Consider the following 6,000-nt stretch of genomic DNA (forward strand, 5'->3'; position numbering starts at 1 on the left):
GTAGATGTTCTTAGCCCTAGGGGTAAGGCAATAATTTAAGGGGTTTCCCACATCTGGTGTGTGCTATTATTGGAAAGGATAGCCTTTTGTTGTGAGGTAAATCATCAGTTTGAGGAGGAGTAAGGAAGATTAGGGTACAGAGGTCAATCTAAATTTGGTAGGCAGGGATAATTATGAGCCTCACAAAGTGAAAAAAACTCAGAATTTAAGAAGGCATCAGGGATGTGTAATTGACATAAGTGAACATCTTAAATTCTATTAAAAGTATTATCGTTTTTCTTTTTAAATGCCCAGGTATGGCTGCATTTTGGTTATAAATGTTTTTGCTAGGTGTTTAAGACCAAGCTCGGTTCCTATCTGCAGTTCAGAGTCAGCTGAGATCCCACAGGGGTTAGTCTTGGGAAAGTTAAAAGCAAGTTCTTAGCTTTTTAGTGCCATCTGCTAGGTATGGTCTCTGTGATGAGATGGCTTCCCTTGGAAGCATCAGGGATGTTTTTCTTCTCCAATGACCTTCCTCTTTTGCAGCAGGTGCACTATTTAGCTTTCAGTTCTCCAGCAGATTCATTAATCTCCCAGATTGGGAGGTCATGTGACCCAGAGTTGCAAAGCTCCTTAGAGAAGGTCTCTTGTTCCCTGGGTTTAGGCTGACTCAGAAGGCAGAAGCCAAATATAGTTTTCTTGGCTCCTTTATTAGCCTGTATCTTTAAGCCTTGGCCTTAAACATCCAGCAAGCCAGTTTCACCAGTCTTAAAGTAAGAGAAGTGGGCTTTAACTTGAATGTGTATAACCTTAAAGTCATTAAATCCTTTTATTTAATTGGGGTCTATATTACTACTGGAAATTAGCCTTATATCCCATCTGTCCTGTAGGGGATGGCTTATTAAGTCAAATTAACTCAGGTGGTTTATTCTTGAAGGAGTGCTTCTGCAAAACATTAACATATAGAGTCTTCACAAGTAACATATTATATCTGAAATACGAATCAAAGGAAAGCTTAGAGAGATTTTTACCCTTTTCTGTGGGAAAGTGCCAAATGTTTTCATGTTTTACAATGTCCACCTTTAAACAGATCAGGTCTCATTCTTTTAAAAAGACATTTAAATTTCTACCCCAGTGTAAAAAGTAACATAATATTTTATATACATGTTATTGATAACTGGTCCTGTTACATTAATTGATATAAATAAATCTCCAATTAAATTTGTTATTTCTTTAAGTTTAAAGTTACCATTTCAGACAACTTTATTTGGGCAACATTCACGTGGTAAAGTGCTTTTCTAAGCTTTACATTTTAAAACTTCTATACTACAAGAAATGAGTATACTTAATACACAAAGATTAATAGTTAGCATCACCTTTAAACAGATGTCCTTATATTAACTTGTTGTTGTTTGACTTCATAATGGCTGCCAATCTTACTGGAGTGAGATGGTATCTTAGGGTGGTTTTGATTTGCATTTCTCTGACTGCTAGAGATGGTGAGCATTTTTTCATGTACTTGTTGATTGATTGTATGTCCTCCTCTGAGAAGTGTCTGTTCAGGTCCTTGGCCCATTTGTTGATTGGATTATTTGTTTTCTTATTGTTTAATTTTTTGAGTTCTTTGTATACTCTGGATATTAGGGCTCTATATGAAGTGTGAGGAGTAAAAATTTGTTCCCATGATGTAGGCTCCCTATTTGCCTCTCTTATTGTTTTTCTTGCTGAGAAAAAAACTTTTTAGTTTGAGTAACTCCCATTTGTTGATTCTTGTTATTAACTCTTGTGCTATGGGTGTCCTATTAAGGAATTTGGAGCCCGACCCCACAATATGTAGATCGGAGCCAACTTTTTCTTCTGTCAGACGCAGAGTCTCTGTTTTGATATCAAGCTCCTTGATCCATTTTGAGTTAACTTTTGTGCATGGCGAGAGAAAGGGATTCAGATTCATTTTGTTGCATATGGATTTCCTGTTTTCCCAGCACCATTTGTTGAAGATGCTATCCTTTCCCCATTGCATGCTTTTAGCCCCTTTGTCAAATATAAGATAACTATAATTTTGTGGATTGGTCTCTGTGTCCTCTATTCTGTACCATTGGTCCACCTGCCTGTTTTGGTACCAGTACAATGCTGTTTTTGTTACTATTGCTCTGTAATATAGTTTGAAGTCTGGTATCGCTATACCACCTGAATCACTCTTCCTGCTAAGAATTGCTTTTGCTAATCTGGGTCTTTTATTTTTCCATATGAATTTCATGATTGCTTTATCTGTTTCTACAAGAAATGCCGTTGGGATTTTGATTGACATTGCATTAAATCTATAGACAACTTTTGGTAATGTCGCCATTTTGATGATGTTAGTTCTGCCTATCCATGAACAGGGTATATTTTTCCATCTTCTAAGATCTTCTTCTATTTCTCTCTTTAGGGTTCTATAGTTTTCATTGTATAAATCTTTCACCTCTTTTGTTAGGTTAATTCCCAAGTATTTTATTTTTTTTTAAGATATTGTGAATGCGGTGGTTTTCCTCATTTCCATTTAGGAAGATTTGTCGCTGATATACAGGAATGCCTTAGATTTATGCATGTTGATTTTATATCCTGCCACTTGCTGAATTCATTTATTAGCTCTAGTACTTTCTTTGTAGACCCTTTTGGGTCTTCTAGGTATAAGATCATATCACCCGCAAATAGTGATAATTTAAGTTCTTCTTTTCCTATCTTTATGCCTTTAATTTCTTTCGTCTGTCTAATAGCTCTGGCCAGTATTTCGAGAACTATATTGAATAGAAGTGGTGAGAGAGGACATCCCTGTCTTGTTCCAGATTTTAGAGGAAATGCCTTCAATTTTTCTCCATTTAGAATGATGCTAGCCTGAGGCTTAGCATAGATAGCTTTTACAATGTTGAGGTAAGTTCCTGTTATCCCTAGTTTTTCTAATGTTTTGAACATAAAGGGATGCTGTACTTTGTCAAATGCTTTTTCTGTGTCTATCGAAATGATCATATGGTTCTTATCTTTAAGTCTATTGATGTGGTGAATAACATTTATTGAATTCCGTATATTGAACCAGCCTTGCATCCCAGAGTTGAATCCTACTTGATCATGGTGTACAATTTATTTGATATGTTTTTGTATCCAATTCGCCAGAATTTTGTTGAGGATTTTTGCATCTAGGTTCATTAGAGATATTGGTCTGTAGTTTTCTTTCTTTGAAGTGTCTTTGTCTGGTATCGGCTTGGTCTCATAGAATGAATTTGGAAGAGCTCCCTCTTTCTCTATTTCCTGAAATAACTTGAAAAGTGTTGGTATTAATTCTTCTTTAAAGGTTTTGTAAAACTCTGCTGTATACCCGTCCTGTTCTGGGATTTTCGTGGTTGGTAGTCTTTTGATGGCTTCTTCTAGTTCCTCCATTGTTATTGGTCTGTTTAAATTGTGTGTATCTTCCTGACTCAATCTAGGCAAATCATATGACTTAAGAAATTTATCAATGTCTTCACTATCTTCTATTTTATTGGAATATAGGGTTTCAAAATAATTTCTAATTATCTTCTGTATTTCTGTAGTGTCTGTTGTGATATTGCCTTTTTCATCCCGTATGTTAGTAATTTGAGTTCTCTCTCTTCTTCTCTTCGTTAGCATGGCTAAGGGTCTGTCGATCTTATTTATTTTTTCAAAGAACCAACTTTTAGTTTTGTCAATTTTTTCAATAGTTTCTTTTGTTTCAATGTTGTTGATTTCCGCTCTGATTTTAATTATTTCTTGCCTTCTGCTACATTTGCTGTTGTTTGGCTCTTCCTTTTCTAGGGTTTTGAGATAAAGTGTGAGCTCATTTATTTGTTGGTTTTTGTCTTTTTTTGAGGAATGAACTCCAGGCAATGAATTTCCCCCTTAAAACTGCTTTCATTGTGTCGCATAGATTCCAATATGTTGTGTCTGTATTTTCATTTATCTCTAAGAATTTTTTGATTTCCTCCTTTATGTCTTCTGTAACCCATTGATCATTCAGTAACATATTGTTCATTTTCCAGGTGATGTAGGATTTTTCCTTCCTTCTTTTATCATTGATTTCCAGTTTCATTCCATTATGATCAGATAAGGTGCATGGTATTATCTCCACACCTTTATATTTACTAAGGGTTGCCCTATGGCATAATATATGGTCTATCTTTGAGAAGGATCCATGTGCTGCTGAGAAAAACATATATCCATTGATGATGGTTGATATATTCTATATATGTCAGTTAAGTCTAGGATATTGATTGTATTATTGATTTCTATACTTTCTTTATTCAACTTTTGTTTGGAGGATCTGTCCATTGGTGAGAGAGGTGTGTTGAAGTCACCCATAATTATTGTGTTGTGGTCTATTTGATTCTTGAACTTGAGGATAGTTTGTTTTATGAATGTTGCAGCACCATTACTTGGTGCATACATATTGATAATTGTTATGTCTTGTTGGTGAATGGTTCCTTTTAACAGTATATAGTGTCCTTTTTATCCCTTTTGATTAACTTAGGTTTGAAGTTGATTTTATTCTATATGAGTATGACCATTCCTGCTTGCTTCCGAAGACCATGTGAGTGGTATGATTTTTCCCAACCTTACCCCTTCAGCCTGTGTATGTCTTTTCCTATCATATGAGTCTCCTAAAGGCAGCATATTAGTGGATATGTTTTTTTAATCCAAGTTTCTAGCCTATGTTGCTTAATTGGTGATTTTAAGCCATTAATGTTTAGGGTTACTATTGATATATGGTTTGTTCCTCCAGTCATGTTTTTTGTTTGTTTATTTATCTATCTATTTATTTATTTATTTATTTATTTATTTATTTATTTTAATTTGGCTTGTTTTTCCTCTTTGATTATTTTCCCTCTTTACTGAGTTACCTCCCACTGTTGGTTTTGGGTGCTGTTTTTCATTTCCTCTTCTTGTAGTGTTTTGCCCAAAATGCTTTGCAGTGCTGGTTTTCTGACTGCGAATTCTTTTAACTTTTGTTTATCATGAAATATTTTAATTTCATTGTCAAACCTGAAGCTTAATTTTGCTGGATACAATATTCTTGGTTGGAATCCATTATCTCTCAGCATTTAAAATACGTTGGTCCAGGATCTTCATGCGTTCAACGTCTGTGATGAAAAATCAGCTGTTAACCTAATTGTTTTACCCCTGAATGTAATCTGGCTCCTTTTTCTTGTAGCTTTTAATATTCTCTCCTTGTTCTGTATGTTGGATATCTTCATAATAATGTGTCTTGGAGTTGGTCTATTACAGTTTTGTATGTTTGGGGTCCTGTAGGCTTCCAGAATTTGGCAATCCATTCCATCTTTCATGTCTGGAAAGTTTTCTAAAATTATTTCATTCAACACCTTGCTCATTCCTTTGGTTTGGACCTCTATACCTTCCTCTATCCAAATGACTCTTAAGTTTAGATTTTTAATGACATCCCATATATATTGGATGTTTTGCCCGTGGTTTCTTACCAGCCTTTCTGCGTTGACTATACTCTTTTCGAGTTGATATACTTTGTCTTCATTATCTGATGTTCTGACTTCCACTTGATCTGGTCTACTTGTAATATTCTCATTTGAGTTTTTGATTTGGTTTATGGTTTCCTGCATTTCTAGGATTACTGTTTGATTTTTTTTTAATCTCTATCTCCTGGTAGAATTGATTTTTGGCTTCTTGAATCTGTTTATGTAATTCATTTTCAATGTATTCTTTCATTGTTTGGTCTTGCTGTCTAATGACTTCTTTAAGATTCCATTCCATCTGAGTCAGGTATGCCTTGAGTTCTTTATCTGTCCATTTTTCTGATATCTCTAGGTTCTCCTGTAAATTTAAGTTATCCTGCATTGTTTGTAATCCTTTTTTCCCTTGTTTTTTCAGGGTACTCACGTTACTTTCCAACTCTGACTGCTGTGTTTCTGTTTTCTCCTATAAATTTGTTTTGGTTTTGTATAGCTCCAAGATCTCTCCTTTGTGTTGGGAGACAATGTTTAGAGATGTTGGATTTAATTG

The sequence above is a fragment of the Marmota flaviventris genome, chromosome 17, assembly GCF_047511675.1.
Source record: "Marmota flaviventris isolate mMarFla1 chromosome 17, mMarFla1.hap1, whole genome shotgun sequence".
NCBI lineage: Eukaryota > Metazoa > Chordata > Mammalia > Rodentia > Sciuridae > Marmota > Marmota flaviventris.